The sequence below is a fragment of the Chamaea fasciata genome, unplaced genomic scaffold (genome assembly GCF_029207755.1).
Source record: "Chamaea fasciata isolate MVZ Bird 193981 ecotype frontalis unplaced genomic scaffold, bChaFas1.0.hap1 SCAF_14, whole genome shotgun sequence".
Taxonomy (NCBI): Eukaryota; Metazoa; Chordata; class Aves; order Passeriformes; family Sylviidae; genus Chamaea; species Chamaea fasciata.
In genome coordinates this window covers 1284957-1304318 of record NW_027094099.1, presented here as the reverse complement: position 1 = coordinate 1304318, position 19362 = coordinate 1284957, and the positions used below count along the sequence as shown (strand labels likewise).

At 42.1% G+C, this 19362-nt stretch overlaps 1 protein-coding gene across 5 annotated transcripts in view; it reads left to right on the top strand.

Annotated features, from left to right (window-relative positions):
- PEAK1 (pseudopodium enriched atypical kinase 1) overlaps positions 1–19362 on the top strand; it is a 110607-nt gene that overhangs the window by 9802 nt on the left and 81443 nt on the right. The gene's annotated exons all lie outside the window — the stretch shown is intronic.

Below are 19362 nucleotides of genomic sequence, written 5' to 3'. Positions count from 1 at the left end.
TCATAGGGAACAGTTATTGACTGATCCATTCTAGTGTTTGTGGAAGTGAAGCTTTAAAATTTCTGTCAATGGTTCAGGAGGGCTCTCTGTAAATATCTTTGGCCATGAATATCTGGACAAATGTGATCATTCTACACTGTTTCTGTGAAATCTACAGCTTAAAAAAAAAATTATATCTCAAAATCAATTTCTTAGTGTTACTGGGAGAAAAAAAAATACCTCGTACAAACTTTGATTCAAAGAAGAGACATTTTTTGCTTTCATCCTGAGCATGGTGTGTGTCTGCTCAGATTTATCTGGATGTGGATATGTATATCTTACTTACATATTTGTTTGAAGTGACCATTAATGCTGGCTTAGGAAGTAGTGTTGAATCTGGAAGAGTCCATGATTATCTTCAGGTAGTACCTTAGAAGGTAGGGGTGATATAAAAACATTTCACTGTCTGGAGAGTGTGGCTGAAGTGCTCATCTTTCCAGAAATTTGCTGAGACTTTGGTTTGTTAAAGTATTTTTTCCTTTAAAGTGCTGGTCGAGGAGACTTTTAATGAGCAACGCAGCTGCCTGTGTGTTGGAAGCAGAGAGGCAGCAGAGTGAAATGCCTTTTTCAGTGAACTCCTGTCTAAACTCCATCATTTGCTGATTTTACAAATAAGAGAACTAAAGGCTTGGCTTGCCTGAAGTTAATTATTCTAGAGTTTAAAAGAGGACCCAGAACACTCTCATGGTCTTACTCACTTTGCTAACCCAGCCCTTTGAAAAGAACCATGGTAAATATTTATTTAGTTGCCATAATAGAGTATGGGAATGTCTTCTAACCTCAGCAGCAAGGCTGCTGCTTCTAAAAGCTGTAGTTTGAATGTTAAAGATTTATGGCTTTACATCACAAACTGTATTTCCAAAGGCTTATCCTGGCACTGCTGTACTTTGTTTTTGTAACTCCGTTGCATTGTCATCTTTCTTGAATAACTTGCTGTCGAAGCACATGCCAGGTCATGTGTTACAGTCAGTTCCGAGCAAGCACGCTTGTTTTCCCAGTTCAGTATTTCTCTCTGGGAGCTGCGAGAGCTGCCTTGCATATCAGAAGCTTGCAGTCCAACCTGCTGCTGAGTGTTTGCTTTGCTTATGGCTGAATACTTCATGTGTGATTTGGGAGTCATCTTTGGAATTCATTTCTGTATTGTTCAGCAATGGGAGAAACTTGGGCACTGGGATGGTGCTTGGTTTGTTTTCAGATTATTTCTTTTAGGTGCTCTTCTCCTATCTAAAAATTGAAATTTTGCATTAAAATGGATTTTTGCTATTTTTAGAGGATGGAAGATCTTGCCTTTTAAACTCCAAGTCAGAGACTGAATAAATACTTGTAAGTAAGGAAGCCTAATTTTGACAATTTTCCTTGTTGACCTCAGGATCACCTTTGCCATAATTTATGACAAGAGAAAGCAGTCTGCTTGCAAAACAATATAATGCATTCAAGTCTTTTGGTATTGTCAGGCCATGACAAAAGCTTAATAAGATGAGAATGATTGAATGATGTGCACTCTCAATTTTTTTTAACTCTTCTGTAAAATATAATGAAATCTGAAATGGGGCGTAGCGTTCTCAACAAACTGCTGCCAGTGACAAAAACTTGGAGAATGCAAACATTCTCACTTGCGGAGCTGAATCAATTGGAAAGAGCAGCCAAAAAGGCAAAGTAGAAATACTATTAAGTAGTCTGAAACAATTAGTAGCAATGATCTGCATTAAAATAATTTGTGACAATTAATTGGTGCTTTCTGTCGTTTCTTTCACACAGCAGTTTTCATGCGTGTACCACAGTCTTATCTTGAAGCAAGAAAATGCGGCTCTTTCTGAGCTGGCTGACGCTTTATTGCAGAGATTTATTTCTTAATGTTCACTGGAGATTTTTGAAGTGCTGGCTGGTTTTTTAGCAGGCTGATTTAGTTCTTGTTGATTGGAGAACATAGAGAACGGGCCTGCGGTAATTAAAGCTTGGTGGCAGCTATTGGTGAGTCCCGAGTTATTTGTGCAGTAGCATTGTACCGAGGACACGATGCATTTTAGGGAGGGGAAGTCAGAACAATGTGCTGATTTGCTTGTGTGGGCTAATATGACTCATTTAGAACGAACTCCTTTAAAAGTTGGGGGTTTTTTAGGAAAAACCGTCAGGCTAACCTCAGGTTTCAAATCAGTTTTAAACTGGAAAGTCTCCCTTCGATCTGCAAGGCCCTAGCAATTCTCCATGGTCGGGGTCAGCAGTTTGCAAACACTGCCTGCACCAATGATCTGCGAAATCAATCTCCGAGTCTTCCTGCTGCTGCCTTTGAACAGTTTCATTGATGGCAAAGTAGAAATGGCTGGGGCTGTGGGATGTGATTATAAACATTCTAAAGCTTAGAACACACAGAAGACAAAATGTTGACGCTTGGAAAGTTTCTTTACCCTTGGAATGAGAGAATTTTAGTCCTGACATTTTTCTGGAGATACGTCACTAGATCCTGAACAGAATTACTTTGGTAAAGTGTTGCTATTGCATAAATATATTTGAGACATTTTGCCCACCTTTCAAATGAAAACTGGTATGAATGAGTCAGCTGGCAGGCTGCTTGCATGCTAGAGCGAACATTTTGTGGCTTCAGATACTTAATAGCTTTTATTCTGTGAATGAGTAAGACGGCTTAATTTATAGACAACACTTCCTAGCCAGAGAGAAGTCGGTAGTTTTAAAGCCCAGTGGAGCAGTGGTTGTGGATGCCGCACAATCTGCTCCTCTCGTTGAAGACAGTTCTTTAAAGCTGAGCTGCCGTGGTTCCTCCACCTGGAGCTCAGCACCTCCATCAATCAAACATGATTTCTCTTGCTTCAAGCGTCTGTCACAACTGGCTCGCTGTCGCACCCAGTGCCAAGTGTGGCTCATATGAAGGCGCTTTTTCTCCAGAGCAATTGTTTTGAGCGAAGGTCCTTGCGTACTGACTCCAGCTAGCAGTGAATTCAGACATCCCTCTGAAGGGTTCACATCTTTGATTGCACTTGCATTTTCCTTATTCTATCTTTCAACACGCCGCGTCTAGAAAATCCTGTGTGTTCTGGCTTGTGGGATTCACCTCGGTGCAAACAAAAGTGTTCCGAAAGCCCTGGCCCTGCCTGCGCGTGCAGGAAAACCGCTGGAACCCGTGGCAGAATTCGGCGTTGTTGGCCTCGGCCAGCGCAGGAGGAGCTGATGCCGTGGAGCGCGGGGAGGCACAGGGCTGCCTCCCATGGAGCTCAGGCTGTGTAAGAACAAGAGCAGCTGTTGGAAGTGTCCCAGCGCTCGGGGCCGTGGCCATACAAGGAGCCCTGTCGGTACAAAGCTGCTCTGTCTGCTCCGTGTTTTCCATGTGTGTTAAAGTTCACGGGGCTCTTTGTCTGCCCGTGTGCCGCGGGTGCCTTTCATCCCCGAGGTGCCTGCGAGCATCTCTCCGTGTTATTAAATGGGAGAAAGGAAGTGGAGAGGGGGGAAAGCACTTAGTGAATGTTTCAGCGGGTCTTTGCCAAATCACATTTTGGGATTCATTTCTATTTTAAATACTGGAGCGACTGCCAATGCTGGCAAACCGTGATCCCCTTTGGAAGGGGGAGGAGACTTCATTACTTCTCTGCCAGAGGAGGAACATCACTTCATTTCCCTGTTGCTTTGTTTTTCCTTTTGTAGGGAACAAAGAAATTCTGCAAATTCTGCGAGAGAAAAGTAGAAAAAAGCCGTTTTTCAAAGCTTTTCCAGAAATTTTGCAAAACAATGGGTTTGATTTACACTTTAAATGTGGTTTCCTGTATTCTCTCACGTTATTTGCATACCTTTAAAAATAGCTTGGTTTGACTTTATTTTGTAGGAATGCGTCCTTTCCTCTGCTTAGGCTGGTTGGGGTATTGTTTCCTTGACTATTTCTACATGCATATAAGCAAGAAGTGATCAAATTTAATCACCAAAGAATTGGCCAGATTTGCATTGAGAAAAACTGATTAGGATCACCAAGAAAACAGTCTGAACGTAGCATAATATCTATGCTTAAGTAACTAAATCCCAGAGTTTAGGAAGAGAAGATGACTGAACAGCAATAGAGAAAGAAAAAACTGAGAGCCAAAAAATATCTGGGTTTTCTTCCTGCCTTTGTCATGCCTCACTTGTAGCCTTGGAAACTGAGACAAAGAGGTTAAGAAACTTGCTCATTCGTAAAATGGAGATAAGATGCAGTGTACAGCTTATTTTAGTCTCACTTATTCCTCTGCAAAGTGCTGTAAGTGAGCAGTGCTGGATTTATACCAGTACATATCTATAGCATGAAGGTGTTTATTTGGGACCTGAGCCAATGAACCCACACTCAGCTGTGTTTCCTGTGCATACCTGTTAGTGCTCCCTTGTTTGAATCTGTCAGTCTCTGCAGGTTGTTTTATCCTCTCTGTCTGCAGGATTTGGGGCAATTGTGGGACACTGGTCAGGATGCCTGGGACCCCAGCAGTGGGCACAGTGCAGGCTCCATCCAGACTTTTCAAGCAGGCTCCTGTTTTCCCTCTAGGTATCTCAACCAGGGATTCAAGACTGTGGGATCAAAACATTGGAAAGGGTTCTTGGCAAATTGATCAACTGTGAAATAGTTACCTGCTCTTATTTTTTAAATCAGAGAGTGGCACTTTTTGGTGAAGTCTGTCCCAGGGGCTTTTGTTTTATAGGCTCTCTGGACATTCCCATGCTGTTTATATTAATGCAGCTCATTTGTAGGCAGTGCAGACACTTTTAGGAATTGTAAGACTGTGGAGACATTTAATGGCTGGGGATAAATTGCACAGCTGCGGACACTATTTATACTTTCCTGTATAGAAAAGAGTCTGTATCATGAAATAAGCATAGCTCAATGCTGTGAGTTATTTTTCATGTTTTTTTAATCTCGGAGAGGGCTTGCCAGCCCTTGGGTTTACATGTTAAAAAGTGTCAGCATGTCCATATCCTGAGAAGATAAAGTTCATGCTTTACCCATTAAGAAAACTGATACTGAGGAAAGGAGAGAGAAGGTAAAATGTTTTAAAATCTTAGTAAGGAATTATAGAAACACTGCATGAAATTCCTTGGCTGAGAGGAGTAGTTCCTAAATAAGCAAAGGGCAACTAAATATGACTGAAAATAACCAGGCCCTGGTGGAAGGCAAAGTGAACGGGAGCTCATGCAACAAGTTAGTTTACAGGTTAAGGATCCGAAACCTCTGCAGAGCACACATCCCTTCCTAAAGAAAGAAATGTCCAAGCCCACAGCTTTCAGTAAAAGAACAGTTTAAAGCAAGTTCCAACTTATTAAAATCTGTAAGGAGAAATAATTATAACTTTAATAATTAGTTCTCAGCCAAAGAACACAGAGAGCAAGTTGTTTGTTCCTTGTAGATGTGTTAATGATGGGAATCTTTAGAAGTCAACTTTAAAGGACAAAAGGACAAACACAATTATGGGATGTGTAAAATGGAAATTAGGCACTGAGACAGAAACAGAATTGCTTCAAAGATAAGAGGCGAGGATAAATTAAGAACTAGTAGATACCATCTTCGAAATACTGCAATCTAATATCTTTGACAATTACTTTGAAAAAAGTTTGCTGAGAGAAACCATAGGAAACTGCAGACGCTTTATAGTTCTGGGCTCCTAGTTTTTATAACTTGCACGTGGACTGTGGCTAATTTCAAGTTGTCCCCGTATTTTATATCTGCAGGGTTCCATAAAATTATTCTGCTACGTGGAATATTCTGAGTGCTCCTACATCCTCTGGAGATTTAGTTGCAGCACTGTAGTTTGTTCCCTTTTCTCCCTTAATGCTCTAAAATCCACAGGCTTGTTCTGTCTCAGATTGCTGTCTGTTACGGGAACCAGGGGATAGCCTTAGTGGGTGAATTATGAAGTAATTTGATCAAGGGCTCAGGAGATAGGATCTTTCCTCTCTTTTCTTCCCTTGTAATGTCAACACTGTGGTTTTTAGAAAATAATAACTTGCACATATGCTCTGAAATTCCAACTTTGGCTCTGACTTGTCCTAAGCTGTTACTGCTTTGTTGGGGTCCATGTGATTTGACAGCTCTTGTCCCTCTAAGAAACTAATTCCCAAATTATGCATTACAAAAGTCTGATCAAAAGATAAAGCTTGAACTAATAAGATGACGAACTTGCTGACATCAAAGAGAAAACGGAATGGGGCAGAGCCTGGAACACTGATGTGTTCCCAAAATATTTCTTGTGGATGAGTTCTGCTGACCACTGTGTGTGTCTCATCGCCACCACTATTTCTGAAAACGAGGCTATGTACTTACCAAAAAAAAAATATTTGTTTCAGAATATTTCACACGTTGATAATTTTATTTTTGATTCAGAAACTTACAAAGTCCTTAGACCTGCCAGCCATGTTCCTGCAGTTCTGTTCAGCACTCAGACTGATAAATTCTTTCTGGGTCAGGTTGGAATCCATGACGGGGACATTGTCCCTCAGCTGTCAGTCAGCTCAGGTACTGCCCCTGTCTCCACGGTGCAGGACAGAGCTGCAGGGCCTCTTCCTTGATTTCAGTACAGAATGGGGGGATTCATTAACCTAGGCATTTAAACGGCTTAAATTGAAGTTATTTTCCTGTGCCCTGCAGTGAGCTTGCACAAGCATTCTCCATATCCTTGCTGAGAGACAGCAGCTTGATAAATCACTCCATCTGACAAGAGCAAGTTTTTACTTCTTGACTGGTCCCTTCAGCCCACTCACAAATGAGGTGGGTTCTTTTTCTGTTCTTCAGCCGTCTGGTTGTGTGAGAAAAGGTGTGGATGCGGCGGTAAAATCTGTCAACCCCTCTCCTTGAGACCGAAGTTGTCAGTCTGAGGGAGCAGCAGCTGGCTGTGCCCCCCTGGGGGACAGAACCTCTCTCTGCTGAGTGACCCCAGAAGGGACCTCTGGACCACGTTCCTGCAGTCCTTTGGGAACAATCACTTCAGCATGATTCAGCCTTCGTCTGAATGACACTTCCAGGAGAGGTTTCTCTGAAACCCTTAGATGTGTTTATACATGCGCGTCTGTTTCTTTGCATATTGATCTTTTTCCATTCTGTGCATTGCAGCCCAAGGATGGGTGTTCAGGGAGATGAGGGCAGGTTGCTGGCTGGCTCCACAGCCTGCCGGGGCCCTGCTGTGGAAAACCCGCATGCCCACGATCCTTCTGAAATTGCGCAGTGCTAAGTGATTTGTGATTCCACGCTGAAAAGCCCTACTGCTACTTCAGGCTTCTTGCAGGTGAGGCAAACCAACGTTACTGCTGCCATGTTAAAGAAGCAGTGTATGGACTGTGCTGCAAATGTAGCTCGTGACTTCCCAGCAGCAGCTCCTTCAGCCTCAGTGTCCTTCAGACACAGGGAACTGTGGCAGGGCTCAGTGCAGGAGCAGTGCTGCTCATTCCTGAGGTGACAGAGGAGGGACGATGCACCAGTGCCACAGTACGAGGTAATTAATTTTTCTTTAGATATCTTTTATTACATAAATTGTCAGCGCTGCCCTGGTGACTCTGCACAAATACATCAACAGAATAATGCAGCTGTACTTGGGAGGGTCTGTGTTATCACATTGCAGTCTGGGCAGCTCTGGCATGCACAACCTCTCCTGATTGAACTCCTGCTTCTTGATTTACTCGCTCTGAAGCACTGAGTGGGAATATTTGTTTCAGACTTGTGGCATTTTAAAACACGGGAGGTTTTTAATTGAATGGATAGAAAGTTGCTCGCTTTGTGAAAAGACTGTAATATCAAGTGTTCAACAACTGAAAGCCTGCATTGAGTCAGAGAATTGAGTAAAACTTGGAACTTACTAGCAAAGGAAGGGGTATCACCTCACTTTCCCCACCTTAAGGAAGTTGGGTGTGATGTAGCACCAGTTAAATGCAGGCTGGAGCATTTCAAATGCAGCCATAGGCTGGGCAGTCAGACTTCTACATTCTGAAAGCTCTTCTTCAAAGGTTTTACAGATCAGTTGGCTTGCAAGTATGCCTGATTAATCTCTCTTGAGGAAAAAATAACTTAGACGTGTTTGGGAGAAAATAAGTTCTTCACAGAAATATTTCTTCACAGCCTTTTATTAAACTAAGGAAAATAGAAGTGTAGTTCTAAAGAGGTTTCCTAAATGGGAATTTTTAAAGGAATTTGAATTAAGAAAGGCTATCACTAGTTGCATAAAAGTGCAATTAAGGATTTTTGATACTGCAAAATCATACTTTCCATGTGCCTACATAAAGCCAAGCATTCTTCTTGTGTTCCTCTTGTTTCTGTTCTGAGATTTGGGCTCAGGGATAAATTAATGACTCTCATGTGTGTCCAAGCTCTTAAGCTCTGTTTTACTCTCTTCCTGTTGTGCAATCTGTTTTCCTGGGAGTTTGTCAGTCACAGTGGAGTAATGTATTTACTCCCTGAACTTGGCTTAGCCAGGACTCTTGGGGTGTTTCATGACTCCCTTCTGGAAGGTGCCTGTGGTGTGATCACATAGAGTCCATCAGTATTTCCTGGAATCCCCTGATACCAAGGTAAAAGGCAGGGCAAGATTCATTTTGAAGAGCACATCACAGGGAAAAAAAACCCATATTTTTCTCTAGGAGGATTGTGTAGGTGTTTAATACCATCTCAACTTGATGATGTTCATAGGGAAAAGTGTTAAAGTGCATATCTGAAGGAACGGGATCTATATTTGGATTATTACACTAATATTTGCCATTAGGCTGCCAGACTGGCTAAATCCGGCTCAGGAGCCAAGCTTGATAATCCTGCCGTGGTGGGCTTACCTGGGAATGAAAACCTTGCTGAAGTCCAGCTAGCCTTTTTACCTGTGTCCAGAAGTAATAAATTATGTTAGGAGTTAGAAATAGATTAAGAAGAGCTTCAGTGCATTATAGTCTGAAGAACCCATAAAAGTCAATGTTGCAAGATGGCAGTAAAACTTCCTTACTGCCTTCATGCTGAGCTCCTGCAAGCAGATACAAAATCAAAGAGGAGGAGGAGGATTGTTTTTATGGCATGTGACTGTTGCCATGAGATTCTTGGTTGCCATCAGAAAGGTAATTTTGCTAAATGGCTGTGATCAGCTACCAACTGAGACATAGAAAAGCGCTGCATTAAAGCAGCATTCCGTCAGTTCCCGTGCACCTCTCGTCTTTTATCCCAAAGAGCTGTTTAGCCACGCAGAGCTCAGAAGCAAGAAAGCAGAGCCTCTCAAGGTTAGAGCTCGTCATGCTTGGATAGTGCAATTCCCAAGAGCCTAAACACAACAGATCAGGATCTGTGAGATGATGCATGGCTTCACGCTTCTGTAATTTTGAAGAAGTACATACGGATTTCTATTCTTCCATTCCAAAGAGCCTTTGAAGTATGTCAGGTATTTGTAGCTTTGGATGTCTCAGTTGTACGTGGAGAGTTAATGACTCACACCTTTCCCAAATTATTGAAGTGCTTCCTGAGTAGCAGAGAAAACATTCCCTCCTCGGAGCCAGCACTGACTCTCATTCTGATTCACATTTGTTTGTTGTCGTGTGGCAAACGCCATTTGGCATGTTTACTCCTAGGTCTTAATTACCCTGCAGCAGTACTTTTCTCATTATAGGTCTTATTTCCTTTCCCTCTCTCAACTGTAGCATGAAACAGCATCTAAATTAATCCAAAAATAATGGCTTAGTTCTTCCTCCCGTCTTCCCTCCTCTCACCAGCTGCCTCTGCTTCCTCCCCTTCCACCAGCACCTGTGGGTCCTCCACTGAACTTAAGTCAACTTGTTAAAGCAGCAGAGAGTTATGCCAGTGGAGAAAAGAGAGTTTTAACACGAGGTTTGCAATTCAAATTGCCTCAGTGACGGGGCTCATAAACATCACGACCAGCACCAGGAACATGGCAAGGGTGAGGGACCTGTGCAATATCTCTGTATTTAACACCATGAAATGAATTAAACTCTTCATTCTGCTTAGCAATAACTTTTGTTAAAAACTGATGTTGCTTTTTGTCCCCGGAGGAGTTTATCCTGAGGCTTGTGAGAAGGAAACAGAGCACGTTCTGGGGCCAGAAGAGAAGGGAATGGCTCTGTAATCCCTCCCTGTGTCATCCTTCATTGTTCCCCAAGCCCTCACATCAGAGCAGTGTCTTGGCGGGTGTCCTGCCCAGGCCGTTTTAAAGAGCTGCTTGCACCTCCTGTCTCTTGGTGTGCTCGTGCACCTGTGTCCAGAAACGGACCCCAGAAAAAATGGGCATGGAGCAAGTGCTTGTTTAGCTGAGTTTCTGTTTACCCAGAGGGGTTCGTGGCCATGCAGAAGGATGTCAGCATCACCAGGAACGAGTTATGTCAGACCTTTTTTTTTTACAGCCCCTTGGCCATACTGTATTCCATCTGCTCATCGCAAATGTGTTGCTCTGTCATTTGTGCAGAAGACAGGGTCACAGGGCTCCAATGGGAAAGCAGGCCACGTGGAAACCTTGTGGACTTGACACCTGGAATGGGGAGGCGCCTTTGGAGCAGCAGATCTGCAGAGCAGCAGCAGCAAGATTTGGGAGAGCTGGGTGGGCAGGTGACAGTGTTCGGAGTCGAGTTTGTCACGAAAGGAAATATTCATTAGTTCACACATTGTGTCCATTTCTGATGTTTTTATTTGAAAAAGTTGGAGGTACGGCCAGTAAGTGGCGGTTGAAACATGCAATGAAACATTTATGGGCTAAATGTAGCCTATAGGATGTGGTTAAAATAAAGTTATTTGTAGGACTTGGGCTTTGTGATGCAGCCTGGTTTGAATTGGTAGTCCTGAGGACTGTTGTAAAGGCTATCTGTGCCTTGCAGAAGAATTTGTAGCAGCTAGATCAGATCTCTCCACGATGGCCCTCTTTGCATGGGCTGTTACTCAATCACCCTTCATTCCCTTCATTCCTCTGCCCTTTATGCTTCTGCCTGGTTTTCTTCCTTCCTCTTACATGCTTGATTGCATTTATATTCCCCTCAATGCATCTCTGCTATTTCAACGTACCAGTGCTACTTGTTGTTCTCCCCCTTCCGAACAACACAGATTTCTTTCCCCTTTTGATCGTTTTTGCAGTTGACGGATCACCTTGCACAAGTTCAATATTTTAACAGGTAATCAATACTATAGAGAGTTTAGCAAAGCAATTTAGCAAAAACACTGGTAGGAAACCAGCAATCGTCCTCTGCCCAAATAAACTAATATATAAACCCAAAGTTTCCCTTCCACATCCCACACAAATGTCTGTCTTAGCACACAAATAAAAATATTTGAAACGTTACGAGATTCCTGTGGGTTCTTGCAGTGGAATGGCCTTCTCTTGCCATCCCAGGTTTTTAAAAAAACAATCGTTGGAAACCCAAAATGCTTTCCCTGAAGTGTTCTCTGAGGAGACCACACAGATTGCAGTTTGTGTGTTGTTAGGACAGGGCAGGGTTGTGCTGTAACAGTTTATTGGGGAGATCTGGAGCGAAGGCATCCACGGAGCAGGCGGATTAGGGGACTCACGACTGGAAGCTTGCATTCTGTCATCCTTCTCTGCAGCATTTGAAAAAGAAATCGAACTAATAGCTCTCATACCTCAAAGCTGTGCCTTCAGGGAGCCATTACGTTCACTCCTCTTTGCACAGAGGATAAATTTATTTTATAATCAAGTGTTGTTAATGCACGGAAGAACATCTGCTTTTTAATGCTGGAAAATGAGCAGAATTTGTCTTCTGAGTATATTGCAAGTGGCGCCGCAGTTCTGGAAAAATCATTTTTGTTCAGGTTTTGGGAGTTTAAAATAATTCAAAATTTTAGGAGTTTCGTCTTCATGAAATTACAAGTACAACAGAAAATGTTTATTTTTGGAATCTTAGAAAACTGCTTCTTGGGGTACCTTTGGCTCTGCTGTCTACAAAAAATAAAAAGGTGAAACAAACAAAACTCTAATCCCTGTCTTGAAAACCACTATTTCTCCCAGGCTGCATTGTCCATCAGACGATTTTGATTATCTTTGTAGTCTTGGTAATGGTTGATTGTAACAATTGAGGCTGTGACTTGTCGCAGGATCTGATTGGTCTTGTTGGGCTTGCATTATTAATGTAAAGCAGAATAAAAAGCCTGTCTGCTTTACCATCAGGTTGTCATAGGAGGAGTTTTGTCTCCAGAACATTTTGGCAGGATTATTTAGTGATTTCATTCTGATCTGTCAAATACATTCACAGATTAACAAATAAATTTGGCTAGGACTGCAAATATTTGTTTTTGTAATGTATTGCAGCAGTTGTATTTTGGTAACTTGTTATTCTTTTTCTTCCCTTCCTTGGTTCTTACACATAAATAGAAAGGGGTTGTCCTTTATCTGTATATTGAGAAATTCAGTTTCCACCTGCCTCCAGGTGCTAAATTGTCTTTTTCCAACAAGTTCAGCTTAGCTAGTGTGGGAGATGGACTTAGTGAATCTCTTACTGTAATAACTCAGTCCACACTCAGGGCCACATAAAAAACACCCATCTGGAATCCTGTGTCTGGTAGTGACTGCTTCCTTTTTGTGAGAGGCTTGGGGGGAAAGGGACAAGACCTCTCCCCAAAAGAAGAAGGTTTCTTTAGGGACTAGCTGCTGATGTTTGGATTTTGTTCAGAGAACTAATCGGATCAGATCTTCAAAACTGAAAGCCAACTAATCAATGTGGATTCAAGAGACAGGCTGTTGCTAGTCTAAGAAAATTATTTCCATTTTTCTCTTCAGGGTGAAATAAACCCCTAAGAAAGCTGAAGTGACCAGTTTAAAACAGCATGAGCATTTTTTTTCCTGTGACTTTTACTCTGTGTGGGTAGGAATTAATGGGGTAATTCTGTCAGAAATTTTGGATTGTGTGATCTGCCAATTAACAAATTACTCTTCTACAGATTGATTATATTCTAAATAAGCTGTGGTGATTGAAAACATACCCCAGCTTCTTGTGAAATCTTGGAATAATTCTTGCAAGAAATGTGTCCTTGGACCAAACTGCCTGATGAACCTGATGGTGTTTGATAGCCACGTGCCAAATGCAGATAAATATTTTATAGTTATGGATCAGTTATCCAATCCATTCGACAGTAATGGATCTGGTGTCTGCCCAGCTGGAGCTTTTATGCTGCTGATTATCCTTTTGGGACTTAGAGGAAAATGGAAGCACTTGAGGTCAGTGGAAAAATTTCAGTGTCAGGGTGGAAAGATGAGATTTATGGTGGAAATACAGGTCTGTTCATGGTTGGAAAAGCTTTTTTAAGTGAAAAGTGTCAATTTTATGACCAAAACAATTCACAGAAGTGCATTAATTGTCCTGAGCTACTTTACACTGTTTTTGCCTTTTTTCTCCAGAGGAGCTGAAATACATTTTGTTGAACGTGTTAACTTTGCATCGTTTCGTGTGGTGGTTTCACTTTGTGTAAGCACAACACTGAAAAAAACCCCAAAAAACTGTGGCATGTCTAATTTCTTTGAAAAAATGTTTTTCCTCCTCTCAGTTTGGGGCAGAAAACAAGTTCCCAGACAACTGAGGTTTGTGGGGGTTTTTTAACCATCTCTGAGCAGAGGAGAGAGCTGAGTTTCCAACACGCTTTCCCTGTGGTTCCTCTTTTTCCTGTCCTAGTCTGTTCCATCACCACCATCCCCTTGTCACACCCAGTGCATCTCTCAGTGCCATTTTTGTCACCTCTGCCGAGGACAGAATTTGAGCTGTCAAGCCTTTCTCAGCAGTCTTTGTTTACTAGGTGGTACTTTCCCCCCAAAAATTTGCAGATTTTAAGACAGAAGTTCTAACACTCCTTATATTTGACTGGCAGTCGTTAACGAGGGGCACGTAGCAATAAACTTCATTTTCTTAGAATACCAATTTGAACGTGCAAATGTAGAATAAGTCTTAGAGTTTATCGAGAAATGTTGTTATATCATGCCCAACTCCAGTTTTTACCTAAGAATCCCCACAATTCTGGAAGAGCATTTCTCTAAACGTGTTTCCATGATCAAAATTAACTTACGAAAACAGAACAGAACGCAGTGACGTGGCAGGAAATGAGAGTTGCCTCTTGTATACAATCTTGAACTGAAGTAATACGGAAAGCACGAAGCTGAAGTTCCCAATCTGGCTGGAGTTGTCTTGTGTGGGGGATTCGTTTCCCGGGAGCACATCTATCAGGCTGATTACACAACCCACAAGCGCTGTCATCAGCCCCAGCTGCCACAGAAGTGCAAGGATGGTCCCTTCCACCAAAAGTGCACATTTTTATCTCCTTACACAGATTGTAAATCCCTACCTTAAGAAATGTTCTGTTGACATGCAGATGGGTTCAGGATGGCTCAGCTGCTTCCCTACACTTTAAAAAGAAAAACCAAGCTCCAGAAGCTTTGCTTTAAGTGTAGTTGTGTCGGGAGTAATCGATCATTTTGTGAGCGAACTTACTACTGAATAAATTTGGATGTGTTGGAGCAGAACACCCTGTAAACACGTCTTGGACCTTCCCAGAGTAAAAAGAATTCTTCTTCATAAATTCTGGTACATTGCTGTAATTCATGCTGCATCACTTTTGCCCAGTTTTTAGCATCAGATTAAGAGTTCGAGACAGATGTCTAGACTTGTAAGATATTGGAATTAGAGGTGTGTGACACAGCGAGCTGAAATGTGGTGGATTAAATTGTGATTTTGTCTTCAAGCGCCCTGGGTTTTTTTTAAACCTAAAAGAATTATAATTTAGGATCTAGTCTGTCGTTCCAGATTCTTCACTTCCATTTCAGTTGATTTCTCAGGTTCATTTTGGAGGATGTGTCTTCGAGGGCATGGGGAGGGAGCTGACAAGATGCTGGTGATAGTGGCCCTGCTCCAAGAGCTCTGTTTCCTGGTTTGTAATTTTTCAGGATCAGTTTTTAAGAATTGCATTGCTTTCTGTTCCCCTCTCCTTAGGAAAGCACTGCTTAGGCTGGATTGGCACGGGGTGCTTTTGGCTCGGCTCTTTTCACTGCTTGGCATTTGGTCGTGCCAAGGCATGCTCCAGGCTCAGCATTCACTTGCTGCGCTGAATAACTGAGCTGATAAAGGTGCTGAGCACTTGCTCCGTCAGGCAGGGCAGGGCTGCTGATTGCTGAGTGCCTGATTTTAAAAAAAAAATGTTTAAATGGAGAGATTATGTCCCTTTGTTTCTCAGTTCCTTACTTCTTGTTCCTGTGTAATGAACTTGTCTAATTTCCATGTGCGAAACACTGTCTTGTCCTGTTGGATGTCAGTCTGCTTTTCACTGGGGATTACTGCAAAGGCATTTTTGAAATGCTTAGCTTACAACAGGTAATTAATCCTTTCTTAGTAATGCTGTTTGTATTCTCCAACCCCTTTGAGAAAAGGCATCTCATGGGTCTCGAGTGGATGATAAAGCAGTGATAATGAATCGTTGGCTTTGATGGACATAATTGAGAAATAAATTTTGCCCTCTGACATCCAGTGCATTTTACCCTCTAGTAGTTGCTCTTCAAGACGATTTATTTTTCCCTTGCTTGAGATAGACTTTTGGTGAAAATGTCCTGTGGACCATGTCCCTGTGCGATGTGCACTGCCATCAGCTGCCGTCCTCCTCACACAGCCAGTCACACTTGAGGGAGCTCATTTGAGAAAATATCTAATGCAGCCTGTGCTCAGCTTGGAGCTTGAACCCAGTAATTACACACATTTTTAGCTTCTGCGTGAACATTTGCACTAGGAAAGGAACAGATCAAAACTGAAGAGAGCGGGCAAATCGAAACTGAGCGTCCTTCTTTGGTAAAATACTTTTAAAATGTTCAGATTGCAGGAGTGATCATTTAGGGGAATGTTTGAACACTGATAGTTTGAACTCTTGGGAAGGGCGTGTGCAGGAAGGTGGGGATGCTGTGTGCTTTTCCTTCCCCCCAAAATACCCATCCAGAATTTCCCTGGGAGCCTGTGCAAAAGACATTTCCACAAGAGAAATAAGTGCCTGCTGTATGAAGGGATGAGGATCTCAACGAAGCATTAGTAGCTTATTAAAAATCTCTGCAGAGGGTAGAAGTTTTATATTTCAGTAAGGTTTTTAGGTTGTTGGCTGCTGCAGTGCTTCTTGTTCTTACCCTGCAAGTCCAAAGAAAATGATGCTGAGTTGTGACGGTGTAGCCCAGTTTTTTAAGGATGCCCTGCTTAAGGGAGTATTCACAGGGCTTAATAATGTATTATTCAGCTTTAAGGTTTATTTGTGGAGATTTGAATTCAGGAAATGGCATTGTTATGCAAGAACTGGAGCAGCTAAAAGGAAAGGAGATTAATATGCTAAGATTTGGAAGGGGAAGCTGGGGTTGGAGGATTATGTTAGCTCAGGCACTGATTTTCATATTTAACTATGAAACTTTCTCCAAAACTTCTTCTTCTTCAGAGCTGAATTGGGATTCAGGATCAAAAATATGTTACTGGTGCATGAAAGCTGAAGATGTTTCTTCTCTTTGTGCATAACTTTCCCCACTGATTCAGGAGATCTGGGCATGCTTCACTCTAGGCATTTCTTTCCAGGGACTCATTAAAATGAATGCACAAGTAGCATCAGATCATTTTTATTCAACTATGTTATTAACAAAATGGAAAGTTGGAGTAATTAAGCCATGAAACTGTAACTATCCCTTGGGAGCAGCTCAACAATTGTGCTTCGGAATGTTTCCTATTTGAATTCAGTGCTCACTTCAACAGAGGAGAGGGGCAGCAGTACAGAGATGAGCTGGTGTGTGTACGGATCACAGACTGGCATTTGCAGAGGAGTTTATATTGCGGATGTTTAAAATGGAGAATTTAACATCGGATTTTTTTTTATCAAGTTGGTGTATATTTTATGTATTTCATTTCGTTGCCGTGTACAGTAACTGCAAATCACAAAAAACCAGAAAATTCCCAAGTTCCGTAAGGTCTCATGCTGTAAATTATGTCACGAGATACCGTTCAAAGTTCCAGTATAAAAAATTTGGTATCTCGCATATCGCTTTCTCTTACTACTGAGAAAAGCACAGCGTTGCAGCTTTGATGTTCTGTTGAGTTTCTCGTGGGGAGAGAAAAATCTCTCTGAACAGAGGAATGAGTTATAAAGGAGTAAGACTAGGGAGAATTCATCTATAGCAAAGAAGTAACTTAAGATCCTCAGGGAATGCATACCTTGTCCTGTTAAAAAAAATCTCTGCAGTTTCAGAAAGGAAAATAAGGGCTGTCAATAACTTAATGAAGTATCTAATTAAAAGTTCATATTGAAAGCTACTGCCCTGAAGGGCAGTTGCAGGAGTAATTTTTCCTTGTAATCTTTCTCACCTGTCTATAGGAAAAGCCGAGGCTCTTCAGGCCTAATTTATGTCCTGTATTCTGTGGAAGGGAATGTGTCCATGCTGTAACTTTCAGGACAATAAATGTGCATTGGGAACCTCATTTCCCTCTGCAGCTGGACTGAAAGAGGGGATTGTGGCATCCTCGGCTGGGCAGGTCCTGGAGAGGGCTGAGAGTCCCACGGCACCTCAGCAGCCTCCAAAACACCCGAGCTGTCAAGCCGAGCATTTTGTGTGCGGTCTGCAGGCAAAGTGTTCTGACCTGTCATGAATGAGAAAGTTGTTCTAAAACTTGCGGTGCCTGAGGAGGGGAGTGTGTGTGCGAAAAAGAAGGTTCCCAAGGGCAGAAATCCCTGCTGAGCAGCGTGCAGGCTGGGCAGGGGCAAGGTGAGATGCTCCGGTGCATGATCACACCCCGTTCTCGAGGGGTAGGTACGGTCCGTGCATTTCTTGACTGCACAGACCACAAAATACCTGGTGTTTATGGCCCATCACCGTGTTGGGAAATGCCTCACAGCACTGTGGTGCCTTAAGGTTTTCAATTAAAAACTTTATGATGGGATGTGCAAATAAAATTTACTGAGGGCTGAGAGTTTGAGGTGGAAACCTCGAAATTTTGGGAAGTACTGATTCTGGATGACGTTCACATGTACAAATGTGAATCTTTAAAGAGTTAACATGGATAATCTCTCACGTGCAGGTAGCAGATCTTTAAAGATCTGTGGCAAAAAAAAAACAACTGGAGAAAGACAGCACATCTTAATAACCTAATTAAAAAAAAAAAAAAAATCTGGGCTAAACCTTTGGTAATTGTCATTCCAGGAAAGGCAACAATAATTTTCACGTGTTCAAACTTCACTGCCATTAGAGAATAGTTCTTGGTTTTCCGCTGTTCCTCCTTTAGAAGTGTTTGTTGCTCTTGGCAGGTGAGGGCACGAGGAAGCTCAGGATGGTTTGGTTACTTTGGAGGAGCTGGAGCTGTTTGAGAAGATAGGAATTTCTGTTTACAATGGAAAACTGATCCTAATGGTCTCTTTGGAGACAGAATGGCCTTTTAAAAATCCTTTTGCTTCCGGATATTAGAAAAGCACTTTTTTTGTGGAAGAAAGAAAGGCATGGTGGGACTGAAATATGGCACCACTGGACATGTGTCCAGATAAATTACCCCAGTTACTGGTTTTAATTTTGGTTAAAAGTAACCTCGGAGATGTCTTCCTGCTCACAATAGTGTTATTCTGGCAGGACTTGCTTTTCTCACAGTGTTTATCCTTCATGCACTGTCCACCCTCAGGCTGTATGCTCCTCTCAGGGTGTGTGACAGGGTGGGTGCTGCCCCAGCAGAGCAGTCAGGAATTCTGTCAGGAATTCTGTCAGGAATTCTATCAGGAGACTGGCCCCAGTCACCCTGCACACCATCCACAACTGGTTCTTTTCCTTTGGAAACAGGGGTAGCATTTATTTCGAACTGTGTGAGCCAGGGAGTGTTATTTATAGGCTGAGACGCTGTTGTGTTGGTCTGACAAGTTGATACATACAAATTTTTATTTTGAACTATTTAAGTTGTTGTATATAATGAACTCGATGTGACCTCATGAAAGCCAGAAAGAAAAAGCGTATTTGTTAACATGCCGTCTTTTTATTTTCCTTCCATAAACATATGCTGCTAATATTTAATCTTCAGCATGTCCCAGATCACGCACTGAAATAATAATTTTGCCCTATCAGATCACCTTTCTTCTAAGATGGGAGTTTTTTACTGCCTGAATTAGTTGTCCTGAGTTTAATTAGGTTTAAGCATTAGGGATACACTGTACTTGCAAAAGAAAGTTTGGCAAGCTACCACCTTTGCTTTCATCCTTGTGCCCTGTTTCAAAGGAATATGCAACATGAAACCTCAGTGAAAACTCTTTTTAGAGGGAGATAGAAATGATCAAAAGAATAATGGTTATCAGCACTATTTATGGAATGCACAGTTGCCCCTTCCTTGTTTTTATTAGTTTGTGGTTCTTCTGTT